The sequence below is a fragment of the Amblyomma mixtum genome, chromosome 5, assembly GCF_055824585.1.
Source record: "Amblyomma mixtum isolate Tamu chromosome 5, ASM5582458v1, whole genome shotgun sequence".
Taxonomy (NCBI): Eukaryota; Metazoa; Arthropoda; class Arachnida; order Ixodida; family Ixodidae; genus Amblyomma; species Amblyomma mixtum.
Genome location: NC_143016.1, coordinates 154867447 through 154883545, shown reverse-complemented (window position 1 = coordinate 154883545; position 16099 = coordinate 154867447). Strand labels below are relative to the sequence as shown.

Genomic DNA, 16099 nt, shown 5'->3' with positions numbered 1-16099 from the left:
GATTAATTTGGACCACCTGGGGCTTTTAAACGTGCACTGACATAGCACGGCACACGGGCGATTTTACATTTCGGCGGCGATTGAAATGCGACCGCCATGGCCGTAATTCAATCCCGCTGCACTGGGATCAGGAGCCCTACGCTGTTATGCCCGAGCACGCATTCCGCGGGCATCCGTGGAAACCAGCGCCTTGCGTCCGCCATCACGCAAAGCAGAACCCGACTCTGGGACATGTCGAGGCTCGCAACATGATTCATCCAGGCTCGCCATGCGGAATCCGCCCTCGCTAGCGCCGGCTCGAGACTCATCCGACGCTTCGCTGGCAGCCCTTTGCCGGCTGCAAACTTTGAACAGTTGACCCCTCTCGTACATTCGTCCAATTCAAAATGCGACCAGCGGCGTCACGTGATACCAAATATCTGAATTCTGGAAACAGAAAAAAGCCTCGATTTGTGCAGTTTGTTATACGGCGTGAACCATTATGCGGAGGCGAGCTCTATATAAAAAAAAATGGCTGTGGCTCAACTTGGTTAAGCTGGGAAATCGCGAAAGCAATACCTATGGCTACGCCCTCGCTCACATGATAGTCGTGCTGTTGTGGTGCATATGTGAAACTTGTTGTATACCTTGGTGCTGCTGTGGTGATCACTTGGCTAATCTATGTAGCTCGCACGTTCTCGCCGAGCCGCATACTGGGACTCGCTTAGCGAGTCTTGTTTCGCGCTCTTCCTCTATCTCTGTAGCTCGCCGCTCTCTTTTACGCGCATTACGACGAGCTTCCCTAGTGGTAGGCGGCATCGCCGCGAAGCAATGATAAGGCGCCGGTGGTTGGCACAGCTACTGCTTTCTAGCGACGTGAGTCGAGCCTAAATTTCTGCAGCGTAACGCCACAATCGCGCTCTTAGCGGAGAGCGCAGGAGTGGTGGTGGTGGTGAAAAACTTTAATCAAAGAGAGCTTGAGGGTTAAAAAAAAAATAACCCTGCTGTATGGTCGGTATCCTTAGTCCGGGACACCGCATGACGAGGCCACGTCTCGCGCCCGCTTGACCAGAGCCCTTTGGGACTCCAGTGTGGAGCAGTTGAGGAGGGCAGTCTCCCATGCCTCTCGGGTGGGGGTGGGGGAGGGGGGAAGGTGAGGATTCTGAGTACATGTCCACACCATGTGAAAGATATCGCAGATCTCTCCACAGTGCGGGCAGCGCCCATCTGTGTTCGGATCGAAGTGTTTTGTTATTGCAGGACAGAGAAGGGTTCCTGTCTGCAGGCGCCGCAGAGTTCGCTCCTCCGCCTTACTCAGCCCCTTGGCAGGTGCCGGGTAGAGACGGTGGCTGTCGCAATAATAAATTAGGATTTCGCGGAACCGCAGAAGCGGTTTATGAGCTTCTGAGCCATGAGAGCTAGGATGAGGAGCCCGGTGTGTGAGCGCTCGGGCGGCCGCATCAGCGGCCTCATTGCCTCGTAGACCCTGGTGGCCAGGAGCCCAGATCACTTTTGTGCGAGTTGGATCGGCGAGAGCGCGTCTTAGAATTTGCGAGGCCAGAGGTGATATTTCGCCTGCAAGATAATGTTCACAGGCCCGGCGAGAGTCTGTGATAACCGTTTCCGATTTTGGATCGGCGGCAGCAAGAGCTATTGCGACTTCCTCCGCTCGTGTTGAATTTGGGGCCCGAAAAGATAGCCCATCGACATTCATTCCCCGGTGGACTACGGCAGCCGTGAAGAATCCCGCGGGCGACGGCCCTGTGATGTCCACGTAATAGACGCCCTCTTTATAACCATATTGCCTCTCAAGCGTGCGAACCCGCGCTTGTCGTCTGCCTTCATGTGAAGCCATGTCCATGTTACGCGGGAGCGGAGCGACCAAGAGCATGTGGCGCCACAGCACCGGGATGTTCTCCGTCCCCTCTGGTATGCATGTGTGTTGGATGTGTAAGCGGTTTAGCAGGCGGCGCCCAGGCACCGTCTGCGATAGCCGCGTATATTGGTTCACGAGGTGGGCCTCCCGCAACTCTTGATAGGAGTTTACCACTCCCAACGCCTTCAGTTTGGCGTTGGAGGTAGCCACCGGAAGGTCCAGTGCTCGCTTTGTTGCCTTCCTGATGATGGCGTCAATGCGCTCGTCTTGTTGTTTGGTGGTGCGTAGGTACGGCACGGCGTAGAGGATCCGGCTGCTCACGAAGGCATAGGCGAGCCGTAGCTCGTCCCTGCCCCGCAGACCACCCCGCTTGTTGGAAACACGGCGGATCATGCGCCCTACCTGTTCACCTATGCTCCTTAGTTTCGCTATAGTAGAGTCCGGCCTAAGTTTGTTATTGATGAACAGACCCAGGATCCGGAGCTCCGCCACTTCTCTGATGGGACCGCCTGACAGAGATATGTGTAGAGACGTGTTGTCCTTGTGGTTTGTCCTGACGTGTAGAAGCTCTGATTTGGCGGGAGCACATTGGAGACCACAGTCGGCAGCATATGCTTCGACTATGGTGGCGGCCTGCTGAAGGCGGTCCTCTATCTCCCCAAGGCTCCCCTCGGTGGTCCAGATTGTAATGTCGTCTGCGTAGAGTGCGTGTTTTATGCCATCTACCTGAGCCAGTCGGCCGGGCAGGTGCATCATGGCGATGTTGAAAAGGAGCGGTGATAACACCGCCCCCCCGTGGTGTACCTCGTGTACCCATAGAGTACGGGCCGTACTCCTCGTCCTCGATCCGGAGGAGTGCCTGACGCGCAGAGAGGAAGTCTCTGACATAGGCGAAGACCTTCGCCCCGCAGTTAGTGGTGTTCAAGTTAGAGAGTATGGTGGCATGTTTAACATTGTCAAACGCCCCCTTAAGATCGAGGGCGAGAATGGCCTTGTCGTTATGTTGCATGGCTGTGGGTCGTATTATGTCCCTGTGTAGTTGGAGTAGGACATCCTGTGCAGACATGTGCGGGCGGAACCCGAACATAGTGTCTGCAAAGAGGCCCTTACCCTCCATGTATGGAGAGAGGCGATCCCTAACCATCGTCTCCATGAGCTTTCCCACACACGAGGTTAATGAGATGGGTCTCAAGTTATCCGTAGTCACGGCTTTACCTGCTTTGGGGATGAACGTTACAAGGGATGTTTTCCATTCGAGTGGGAGCGGACACCCATCCCAGATCTGATTTATGTATTGTAGCAAATGGAGATATGCACAGTCGGAGAGGTTCGCCAACAGTTTCACTGTTATGCGATCCCGACCCGGTGCCCCACCTCGGCGCATTTTAGCCAGGGCCGCCTTAAGGTCATGCAACTCAAAAGGGGCGTCTAAATCCTGATTTGGCTTGCCGGAGTACGTGTACTCGGGCCCAACCGGGTCGTTTGTGCGGCAGAGATACCTGTCGCACAAAGTGTCCGCAAGTTGCGCCGTCGTACCTTGGTACCCGTGCAGAGCCCGCCGGAGCTGTTTTTGCGTCTCCCCTTTCGTTTGAGAAGGGTCGATGAGGCTGCGCAAGAGACGCCAAGTCCCCTTCGAGCTCATCTGACGCGCTGCCGAGTTGCAGCGTTCTATCCAATTGGTGTCTGTGAGCTGGGCGGCATATGCCGCAGCCTGCTCCGTAAGTTGTGCAATACGAGCTCTAAGCTTGCGATTCGTCTTGTGTTTCTTCCATCGTTTTGTTAAGCTCCGGCGCGCCTCCCACAGATGCAGGAGGTGATTGTCCACTGCGGGGATCTCGTCGGTGGTGTGAAGTGTTTGCGCGTGTTGTTTCTGTATGTTGGTGACCTGTGTTGCCCACTCCGCATAGCCGTCGGAGAATAGTACCGGAGGGACGTCCTGAATTCGAAATTGGTGCCAATTGGTTATTTTCGCCTGGCCCCATTTTTTACGGGCTGCCTTCGCCAAAAGCGTGATGCGGAGAAGGCAGTGGTCGCTGCCCAGGGTATCCCCCAGGTTCTCCCATGTGGCGTTTGTAGTGTTCCTAACCAGAGATAAGTCAGGACACGTGTCACGGGTGACCGAGTTGCCCACACGTGTGGGGCAAGACGGATCCGTGAGCAACGTAAGACGCAGGGTGGAGATGAGCTCCGCCAGCTTGCGTCCCCTGGATTTCTCGAAGTGATAGCCCCAATGTAAACTGGGTGCGTTGAAATCCCCAATGAACACCAGGGGTTCATTGTCAGCCGACTTGAGAGCACGATAGAAAATTTCGCTGAAAGTAACACGCGGCTTATGCGGGGGGCAATACACATTAAGCACATGTATTGACGGGTCGCGGCGCCTGAGAGGCAGAACCCTCATCATGGTGTATTCTTGCTCACTCTCCAGATCAAGATCGACCTGAATCGCGGTGTATGCTTTATGCACCAGGATGCAGGTCGAGGGGCCCCCCTGAAACGAGCTATACCCAGAGAATTTAGCATCATTGCCGGGCTCTTGCAAAGCAAGAAGCGCCGGCTTGTCACCAAGGGACTGCAGGTAGAGCTGGAGATGTGACCGTTTTTTGCAGGCTCTGAAACCCCTGCAGTTCTATTGAATGATTTCGAATTGGTCTAATTTTTTAGCTTTCTGAGTAGGTTTGCCAGCCATATTGATTGTTTTATTTTACAGTGCTGGGTAGCCACTCGGTTCGGGGGCCGGCGCAGCCCCAGGTACGGGTTGCATCAACGCCGCGGCTATCGGCCCGGAACCGCTTTCTTCCGCTGCCTGTCGAGGAGCTATTTTACGTTTTAGCTGCGGGGAGTTTTTAGCTGCGGGGGGAATTTTTTATTTGGGAGCTGACCCAGGGCTGCACCGCCTTAAGGACAGAGTCAGTCACCTGGGCCGCAATGTCGGGAAGCATTGCAGCAAATGCGGAACTGAACATATCCTGAAAGGACTCGCGGACAGCAATCATAATTTGGTTCGGGAGCGCTGCCACCCGCTCCTCCAACTGCTCGGCTTTACGCTCCAGGGCCTCGAAGCGGCCGGCGTCCGCGGGGGCCGAATCGACCACCGTGTCCGCGGTTTGCCGCGAGACGCTAGTTAGGCAAGATGATACTGAGGATCCGTCATCACTATCCTCGGGCTCAGCGTTCTGCATGGGCTCGGACTGCCCGGCCTGCTTAGCTTCTAATTCTTGAATTTTACGGGCGAGAATTTGATTTTGGCGCCTGAGCTCCTCTACCTGCCGCTGTAGGGCGGATTCGGTGGGGGAGGGAGGGGGGGTGGGCCCAGAGACTAACCCACTCCAACTGCTCACCTGATTTTGGCGCGGTACCAGAGGTGGAAAATCCTCGGCTTTCAGGACCGGTGGCCTCGTCGGGTTCCCGGAGTTCACAAATTTTGGCGGCCCGGACTGGGCCTTCTTGGGTTCGGGCTTGGGCCCCGGGGCCTGCTTGGGTCCGGCCGTGGGCGTCTGGGCCTTTTTGGGTCCCGGCGTCTGCTTCTGCTTTGGGGTGGGTGGGCGTCCCGGCTTGACGACCTTGCGGTACTTGCCCGCGCAGCCAGGCGCTCCGGTGGGATGGCTGCCTCCGCAGATGAGGCAGCACGGGGAGCATTGATGTTCAGCTGGGCCACCGTCAGGAGCAGCAGCAACCTGAGCCCCGCAGCGTTCACAGCGTCCAGGCTGCGGTCGCGGGCAGGCGTCGGCCCGATGCCCCACCGTGCCACAGCGAGGGCAGGCAGGGATCGTTTTCTTATAGAAGCGGACGGGGAGACGCTCACAACTATAAAGCACGGTCCGCGGCACCCTTGTCCCCACAAAGGTGACCACAGCAACCTGCGTTTTGCCCAGTTTGCGCACGGATACTACGTTGGGGTCCTCACTGAGTTTTTTCTTGACAGTCTCAGATGTCTCGTCCGGGGAGGCGGTGATGACGCCCTTGCAGAATTCATCGGAGAGCTTAGGGTGGCCCCGGAATAGCAGCCTGCGGCCTCCGACCGGCAGCATGACGTCCCGGAGCAGCTTCTCCGCAGCTTCCACTGATTTCAGTGTGCACACGAGCACATTTTGCTCCCACACGGGCCACACTGCAAGCCCCACACTTGCGGCGTCCCCGAGGATGCTGCGAACGGCAGCGCCGGCTTGTCCAGGACCTAAGGTGGCCTTCAGGTCGATGGTTTCTCGTGGCTTAAGCACCACAATGATTTCGTCTTTCCCGATGCGGGGCGTGTGTTGCGGCCGCCACTGGGGCTGTTTTGCTTGTTGCACAGCTGCATGTTGAGCGTTCTCGCCCTGCACATGTGCAGAGCGTCCCGCCACCCGTTGCTGGCCGGCGTCCGTGTTGGCGTCCCTGGAGGCCTTAGTCTTCCTGCGTCCGCGCCATACGCGGACCATGTCTTGGAGGTATTCCTCATCGCTGGGAAGAGGCTCTTCATGTTGAACGGTTTCCATGTTAACGATCCCTATGGAGGTGGGATCGTATCCGGTGACTTGGCCTTGGACCGCCATTGCCGAGGAATCCCAGAGGAAACCCCGAACGCTGCCGGCGCAGGCCTTGCCACCGTCAGGCTTAGCGCCGCAGAGATGGGGCGAGGTCTTCAAAGCACTGAAAATGGAACAAAATTCAGCGCACCTTGGCAAATGTGGTGTCCACGGATGCCGCTTAGGTTGCCGGAGACGATGGTGCCAAGCTTTCTACGGGAAAGAGTTGAGGACCCCAAATAACAGCGATCATTGGTAGAGCCGACGTGGCGTGCGACCGCTCGCGCTGCCTCGCACGCCGTCTCTCCGCAGGAGTTAGGCGCCCGTGGTCGTGGCCGCCGCGATCTGCTCCGGCGGCAGCGCGCGCCGTTGCTCAAAAGCGCGCTTCGATCGCGGAGGCCACGCCGTGGTGGCACCGCCGCGGCTTGCGACGGCGCTCTTCGGCGTGACGTCACAAAGCACCTGTTGCGCTCCTAGCGGAGAGCGCAGGCGTTAGGCGCCGGTGGTGGTGGCACCGCCGCGCCACGGCAAAGGCTGAAAGTGCAAATAGTAAAGCTTTCGCTTTAAAATCTCGGAGCCCTACTCGACCATTCGCGTGGATGAAGCCCGTACAAGGCTACCGACGGAACCGGCCTCGAGAGAATTAGGAGATAACGAACGGAGTTTCGTTGATGGGAGAAAGGAGGAAAGAAGGAGAAAGAGGAGGGACGCTGCTGCCGACAAAAAGGTTGAAAGAAGAGATAAACGCAGCGCTGCCGCCCTCGCTCGCTGTGGGAACCATGAAGACCATCGGCTGCGAGCCGGTCTGATCCATTGTGTTTCTCTCTGCGTAAGCGGCTGCAGCTCGTAAGCGAAGAGCTCGGCGAGAGTGAGCTGAGCCAAGGTTTCCTTTACTGCTGCTGGGGAGTCAAAATAACAGACAGAAAAGCCAGCGCGTGGATAGCACAGCGGCTCTGCCTTTTTGTTACCGTTTTGTTAGTCCTTTCAAGAAAAATATGAAAAAATGTTTTTCCGGGCATAAAACCAATGCAAAATGAAGGAAAAGGGCGCTGGTCGCGCTGTAGCTAGCAAGTCTTTCCATCGACAAGACCCGGTTGTGCTGGCCGCGGAGCGTGAAGCCGATCAGCGGCGTGGACAGACCATAGAACGGCGGGCGACGAGGACCTCTCAGCAGCGAGAGTGGGGCCGGCGATACTGCGTAGAGGATGAACCTTAAACTTCCCGAACTGCTGTGTCCGACGAGGTTCGTGCTAGGAGGGCCGCGCTAGAGCGAGAGAGTAGGAAGCGAAGCAGCCGCCGCAGCCCAGCTGAGGCTCCAAGCGGCGATACACGCGAGCAGACGCATGGTGCAACGGCTCCGTGATTTTTCGCTTGTGATCGTGGTACATCTACTGGAAACCTGACGAAACCAAAGTGTCTGCATCCAGCAAGTCACCCGGCATCTGGAGACACCAGTTTTATCCAGGTGGGGTTAAATTTCACTGATTAGGAGCTGATTTTCACCCGCGCCTCGCGGCAGTGGCTTAGCGCTAAGCCTAACGGCTGCGCCGCTCCCCATCACCGGGTCGCTCACCCCTATCGCTCCAATATGGCTTCCCCCACCCTGCAACGCGGCTACCCGTCCGTAGTGGCATGGTCCACCATTTCGACCGTCCAAGATACTGGTTCTCCTGTCTCATCGCCCCTTGAAAACAAGAACTTGATTTCAAGTTTATACAACGCCGCTTCCAGTACAGAAGTGGAGACAAGATGGCTACCGGCCCGTCCGCAGCCGTCCCACCTAAAGCGCACAAGGACGCTAGCGCGCAGTCCTTTGCCCGCCCTGTCCAAACTGCTGACCGAACAAAACCTACGGCAGGCATGCAGTGGCGTCCAGGACCCATGCAACGCCCGAACCCCCAGGGGGTAGGCACTGTCAACCTCATCCCGGCATGGGAGCTTGTAGTAGTAGACACCTAGGACCCACTCGCAGCGGATCAACTACTACACGACTTTAACCTGGAGACCAGCAAGGAACCCCTCCCTATGCATGGATATTTAAAAAACTGACCTGCGAAATATGCCGAGGTGTGATCTCTGTGGCTAACCAGGAGCCAACCACCCCCTTGAAAGACAAAGTGCAGCGACGAGCCGGCGAGCTCGAGAAGTACGCAAGCTTGGAAAGAAGAACGTCGTGGCTCTCACTTTCATGAGGAAGGTGGGGCCTCGCTTCGTACATTATAATTCGGAACTGACGTGAATACAAGCGTACTGTGCTCGCGTGTGTGAGGTGCGGTACCATCGGACATCGGGCGGACACGTGTCTTGCCCCGGATCCCTCACAGTGCGGCTTGTGTGGTCAAACTGTGCATCTGGTTCCAGAGCGCCCGGCTCCACTTGAGGTAACCTGTCGTGTGTAATCTGCGGCCTGGAACACCCCAAGGGCTCCCGGGATTGCACAGCAAAGTTACGAAAACCTCAGGCGCCCGGCAACAAGTCCCGGGAACATGGCGCCTCGACAATGCAGGCACCTGGTATAGGATATTCTAGGCACTATACACCTGGCAAGGAACCAGGCTATTACTTGGTTCCTTATTAAGGAACCAAGGCTATCACTCCACTGGCAGAGCCAATGAAAGCGTGACACGCGGCAGTCGCGCTACCGGCTCACTTGACGGTGACCTCAGCATTTCCTTCTCCCACAACCTGACGTCATCAGCCGGCAAGAAAGAGTAAAGAAGGCGCATCCGCCACCCCCCAATAGCAAGAATGCCCGGCACTTTCTGGCCCTTCAGACAGACGGCGCTTCCGGCGCTGCCGCCTCCGCAACGCAACATAAGCAGGTGAGTAGTTGGGAAAGTTACTTCCTCTCCCCTCCCCACTTTCCTCCCTTCACGCGGCCCTCGGCGTAGACGCCGAGACCCGCAAATTGAGCTGCTCAGGGCATGGAACGAGCAATTGCCGCGTCGAGTCTCCAGAGCTTAGACGCCATGGGGAGTGAGCCGGAGCTGCCGGCCGCTTTTGCAGCAGCTATGGCCGCCATGGAGGCGCGTCTCGCCTCCCAACTGCAACGCATAGTGGAGGCTGCCATGGACCGCGTTGTAGACAAGTGCTCGACAATGGTCCCTGCAACGGTCTCCGAATACATGCAGGATGATCCCAGAAGGGCCCGTCGATCTGCGAACCTTAAAGACAAGTCCTGTCTCGCAAAATACTTCAGAGTTATTACGGACTCGGAGAGCGAGAACTCCAACCCCGCACCTACTTCAGGTGCCGGCTCCGGGTGGTGGTGGGGAAAAGCATTTATTATCAATAGTTATACAGAGGTTGTCTGGGAAGCAGCCCCTAATGGGCCGTTTTCCTTACAATACTAGGAGGAGTTCATTATTCAGGGACCTCATTGGTCTGGGCAACCACTCGAGCTTTGGCGGAGTCTCCACCAGACTCCCTAAATTTAACTCATTGTGGGACAGGCTAAGCAGCAGTCTCTCCACCCCCTCCCCAAATCATCTCAATCGCTTTGGGTAACGCAATGAAATTGCAGGGGCTGCAGAAACCGTCAAAAACACGCGAACCTGCGCTTCTACCGAAAAACATTCGAGGCTTTACCCGCCGTGGTCGCCTTCTAGGAGCCAGAAGTGGGGCCCGAATTACGGCCGAATTAACAAACTGCGTGATCTTCCATCGAAACGCGTAGTCCAGTCTACACGTTCACAAATCATACACGGCTAGAGAAGTGGACCAAGACCTAACACTCCCCCATTCGAATGTCATGGTGATGATTTTACCTATCCGCCGCTCGGATCTTGCCCTGCGCATACTGAAAATACACTGCTCCCCCAAACTAAAGGTGGTGACGGTCGCACACATCTTTAGCCGCTCGCTAAAGACAGCGGCTGCCGACCTCCTCCTGATTGTGGGCGACTTCAACGCCCCCATTTAAAAGTGGAGGTACCGTAAAGGTTTGGTTTATTGGTTTGGTTTATTGGGGTTTAACGTCCCAAAGCAACTTAGGCTATGAGGGACGCCGTAGTGAAGGTCTCCGGAAATTTCGACCACCTGGGGTTCTTTAACGTGCGCTGACGTCGCACAGTACACGGGCCTCTAGAATTTCGCCTTCATCGAAATTCAGCCGCCGCGGCCGGGATCGAACCCGCGTCTTTCGGGCCAGCAGTCGAGCGCCGTAAAGGGAAGGTGCGAGACGCAAGCTGGCGGAGCTTGCATACACTCTGGGCCTTGCCCTCCAGACCTACCCAGGTTACCCAACAGGCGTAGGTAACTCTGGGACGCGGGACACATGTCCAGATCTTGCCTTTACTCGCCACATACGACACGCAAACAGGGTTAATGCCGAGGAAACCTTCGGAAGCGACCACTGCCTCCTCATTACAACGATCTACACACGCCCTTCAAGCGCCCCACAACACAAGTCTACACCTCAAATTGGACTATCTTCAGAAAATTTTTCCGCCACTACCAGCACGACCATAACAGAACATGGGTACACCAACTGGTCCCGGTCACTCATGTCACACCTTCGCGCACATAAAACGCAGGTCCAGCTCACAGAGGCGGTAACTGAAGTGGATGACCACTTCCTCCACCTCTGGGAAGCTCGCCGCAGCCTCACACTCCACTGAAGTCGCCAGAAACACAACCGCAAACTTAAAACACGCATTGCCAATCTCACCCGCCGGGTAAGCAGCCTAACTCGTGTACTTGAACTGGGTGGACCGTTTCAATACAGCGGCCTGACAAATGTCTAGCCGTAATTCATGGAGGCTATTCCGAGCTCTCATCAATCCAACGCAGAATCGCATCGAAACAAAAACATTTACACCGAGCAATGCATTCCTATAAAGGCAACACAACGCAGCTGGCACAGACGCTCCGGGACCGCTCCTTGTGCACAGCCAAAACCCCCGAGGATCGGTCTACTGATATGCAGCCCAGAAGAACTCGGGGCCGGCAAAGCCTTTCCATCCTCACGATTTCGAAGAGGGGTACCGTGCCGAGTCGAGACAAGGTGACCGTCAAGCATCTAGGGAACCAGCGCAACACGGCGTACCAGTGCACACTCGACTACATTAATAAACGCAGTCTGGACAGGGAAAACCCCCCTTACTCATCGAATGGAAAAAAGCCACTACAGTGACTTTCATTCCGAAAGCCGGCAGACCGATCGACACGGATAACCTCCGCCCGATCTCTCTCACCTCCTGTGTAGACAAACTAATGGACAGGATGGTGCGCGACCGGCTATCCGAGTACTTTGGACATAGGCACGCTTTCGTGTTCGGATTTCGCCCACACAGATGCCCATATGATGTCCTGCTCCAACTTAACCGAGAAATTTTCGACCCATTCGAACGCACCCAGAGTGGCCGGGTTGTGTTCGCCCTAGACTTAAAAGGCGCTTCGATAACGTAACACACAATGTCATACTGACCCACCTAAGTCCAGCACACTGTGGCCCGAATACTTTCATATATATAAGGCAATTGCTCACGGACCAACAATGCTACATCAAAATACAAGACAAGGAGCACAGACATTTCATGCTTGGCACGTGGGGCGCACTTCAGGGTGCAGTTCTCTCCCCGCTGCTTTTCAGCATCGCCATGATGCCTCTACCGGCCCAGCTGGCCGAGGTCGAAGGCGTGCAGGACGCGCTGTGCGCCGACGACATCATCCTCTGGGCAGTGCAGGGCGACATTGAAACCTGCCTGCAAACAGAGGCAAGCATAATGAACCGCTATGCCCGGCGCTGTGGTCTTCAGTGTTCCCCCCAAAATCGGAGTTTGTGCATCTCCGCCCCTCGCAAAGGTGCACCACACAAATCTCACTCTCGCTTGAGAGCGGTCCCATTCATGAAAAGATCAGAGTACTGGGTCTGTTCATACATCACCAAATGCGCCCTTACTCGACACTAGCCAAGCTCCGCAGGGTGGGGGACCAAGTGAGCCGCATGGTCCGCTGGGTGTCTAACAAACGCGGGGGTTACGAAGTAAGGACGCCTTGTGGCTGGAAAATGCCTTCGTAACCAGTTCAATCCTGTATTCGCCTCCCTACCTCCACATGCGAAAGCACGAGCAGGATGCCCTTGAGGTCATCCTCCGAAAATTACTAAACGTGTACGCGACCTCCCAGTTTCTACCTCCAAAGGCCGCCACAGGACACTAGGGGTGGTGAACACTTTCAGGGAGCTTCCGGAAGCACATCTGATGAACCAATTTACTCGTCACACACACAGTGTCGGGTCGCCGCCTTCTTGCCCGGCTAAACATCCAACGCACACAGCACAGAGAGGAGAGATTCCGCTTCCTTGATGTTGGAGAGGAGGAATAACCGTGAACTTGGACAGGACTGAAGAACGAGAAGAGGACAGGACGAGCGGTAACTAGCAACTCCTCCTCTCCAACATGTCAGACCAACTGGCCCAAAGCTTCCCCTTGTCGCATCCTTGAACTTTGGAGACGAGCCCTTCGAGTGCGGCCTCTTCCTGCCAACATGTCACGAGACGACCACAATGAGCAGCGCCTGGCGTGTCCAGAAGCCTTGGCCCGCCATTATGGCAGCAAATCAGGCGTATTCTACGTGAATGCCTCCGGCCCCCCTCCAGGGGCGGGGGGGGGGGGGGGTTACACAGCTGCAGGCGGTCACAACGGCAACTCTGTCGATGGCCTTACCATCAAGGCCACGCATGCTGAAGAGGTAGCCATTGCTTTCGCCACATCAGAACACACCTCTAATATATCATCGACTCACGAGGGGCTTGTCGGATCGTTGAGCAAGGGTGGTTTACCTCCTTAGCCGACAGACTCTAGCAAAATTGCAGTCGGGACACGGTACCCGTGTACCGATATCTCGCCATGGCTCCTGGACACCAGTGTCTTGCAGGAAACGAGGCAGCTGACGCAGTCGCCCGCGTGCTCTCTCACCGTGCAGTTTCCTCGGAACATGAATCGGCTCACGACACCGATTCCAATCCGGCCTATACATTCAAAGACATTGTAACCTTATATCAAGACTCGCATCGCACCTACCCCAATCCTTGCAAAGAGCTGGGAAAAGCAAACGAGAGGCTGCTCCTGCGCCTCTTCACCAGTGCGATGTTGTGCCGGGCAATACTCGAACATTTCGATCCGCAATTCACTGGGCAGTGCCAGTACTATGGGAAGGTGGCTGACACCTACCACACAGTATGGGTCTGCCAGCAGAACCCATCTCTTCTCCCCGTCCCTAATTGTTACCGGGAGGACTGGTAGCCGATCCTGCGCGGCTGCCGCGACATACAGGCCCATAGGACCTTAACGCGGTGCGCACGGGCGGCAACCGCCAAAGGTGTCCCTGACTAGGGACTCCAGCAAGTGTTTGTAACGCCGGGGCCCTTAAAGGCCCATCTTCATCCGAGGCACACGAGCGCAGCGCCTACGCGTACCAGCGTACGCCAGAGGCGGTCTGCGCATGCGCGAGGCGCAGACGCGAGCTGCCGCTAGCGCTTGCCAAATACCTGTCCAAGTCAGATATTCGCGCAGAGAGCGCAGATGTTGGTCACATCGTTGAATGGCAAGTCTCGGCATCCGGTACGGCCCCTCGCGCCGTTTTCTTCGCTGAACATAGCTGAGCGCGAGTACCAGCGACAGGAGTCGACAGGCCAGAGTTGCGCATGTTTTTCGACACTTGTCGCGGCGCGGCGCTGGCTGCGTAGGCGCTGAGCTCGTGCGCCGCGGATGTGTGCATGGAGATGGGCCTTAAGGCTCCGCCCCAACATACCTCCTTGTACATATTGACCCTTAATTGTTTTCACTACCATCACCACACCACAGCGGCTTGCTCACGCCAGCTTTTTAACTGGGCCTTTGTTCAGTTTAGCTACCTCTTCTTTTTTTTAACTGCTTTGGAAACAACTAATTCACTCAAAAGGAAGTGAAGCGCGGCACGGCTCGATCATATTAGCTCAGTTTGACATATATCGACCAGCTATCTTTTATAACGTTATCACTTGTATCACCTGTTATCAAAGAATCGCACCTAGCATGTCATTGGCACTCACGTTCGTTGTCGTATTTGCCGTGTGCCACAATGGGTGTCAGCTAGAGCAATCGCAAGTACTGTTGTACTGACATAAGTGTTTCGATGTTACTAAACTTGCCTGCTATGCAAAGCCTGGGTGCTCAACAGGTTTCATTGTATTTTCTGTTGTGGAAGGGGGTGTGGTCAGTAGGAGCCACTGTCTCAAGCACCAAACATGCCATGCTAGTGCCAAAAGAGCCGGCCTTTAGGTTATTTCTCCTATTATTACAGTGAAACGGCGTTCTTATCCTCAAGAGTACACAAACACAAATGCAGGAACAATGTATCGAAAATTCGACGTTTTACTCATTCGAAATGCTGATTTCTCTCCTAGACGTGTCTTTCGATACGAGCGGTGTCCACAATGGTGTGTCACCAAAACGAGTGGGGGAAGCTGCGCTATGGTTGGCGCACACTATCCGTGATGATGGGCACATCATCACGTTCATGGCGGAGGTAGTCTTTCTCGGCCGGATCGTTGGGCGTCCAAGCAATCACGTGAAGTCGGTGGTTGCGCCACGCCCGCACGTACTCCGGGCTGAGGTGGTTCGTACTGATGAGGACTGCCGAGGCCCCAGTCAAGTGCGGCAGAAGGCCGCTGTGGAGCTTCCAATCCAGAAGCCAGTCAGCGGTCTTCATGGTCCAGTGTTTGATGCGTGACTGGAATCGCGGCCGCCGGTTCTCCATGTCCTCGTATGCCAGGAAACCCGGTCGCCAAGTTGGTGCCATCACAATGTTCGGGTTCTGGCGCCGCAGAGCGTAGATGAAATGCGGGTAGGACGAGGCCACCAGCGCGCGCTTGTAGAGCACAGGTCGTTGGCGGAACATGTCGTCGACGACCGTGACGACGCGATGATCGTACTCCTTGACATCAAAGATAAGCTGCAGACCGAGCTGGAGGCACTCTTTGACGCCTTCCTCGAGCGTCGGAACGCGCTCGCCCTTGAATCTCTCCGACAGTGGGTGTTTACAGGAGGCGTCTAGTCGACGCAAGTACTCGAAAGTCACTGACGCCAGCGGACCCTTACCGTTGGTCGTTCTCTCAAGGGTGTCGTAGTGGAAGAGCACGGCGACACTGTCCTGTGTGAAGGAGAGGTCGAACTCGACGCCCGACGCGTTGTTCCTCTTCGCCTCACGGAAGGCGGCCAAGGTGTTCTCCGGGGCGTCATGGGCTCCACCGCGATGCGCGAACACGGGTGGGAGTGATCCTCCGCGGTGTTCCGCACCGAAGATTACCTCGACGGCTAAAGCGTTGTCGCGACGCGGTATGGCGGCGCGCTGCACAGCGTAGGAGGCCAGTACCGCGACGATTACTGCCAGGTACCATAAAGCCATGAGGCAGTTAAGAAGAACTTCTTGTTGGGCGACTTGGTGCATACTGTTGTAGGTACGAATTGCGCACAAAAGACACACGCAGGAAAAACACGAGGGAGACTGAAAGAGCGCAAACTATCAACTGGTGTTTATTTGATTCAGTGCCGCTTTAGAGGCAGTGTGCACACGTGCCTACAAAGAGGGGAAGGAGAGGATAAGGAGGCAAATCAACCCTGTGCGACAATCCATCAAAAACGCTCCAAAAAATTCTTTTCCGCGTTGTACAATGAAACGGAGGTGTCACTCACACATTTATCACCTCTTGCCTTGATGTGGTATGCCTCTAGAAGTTCACGGGAAACTTTGTCAT

The 16099-nt window shown here is 55.8% G+C and overlaps 1 pseudogene; it reads right to left on the bottom strand.

Annotated features, from left to right (window-relative positions):
• Window positions 1-14814: 14814 nt before the first annotated feature.
• Window positions 14815-15750, bottom strand: LOC149344196 (glycerophosphodiester phosphodiesterase 1 pseudogene; annotated as a pseudogene).
• Window positions 15751-16099: the final 349 nt, after the last annotated feature.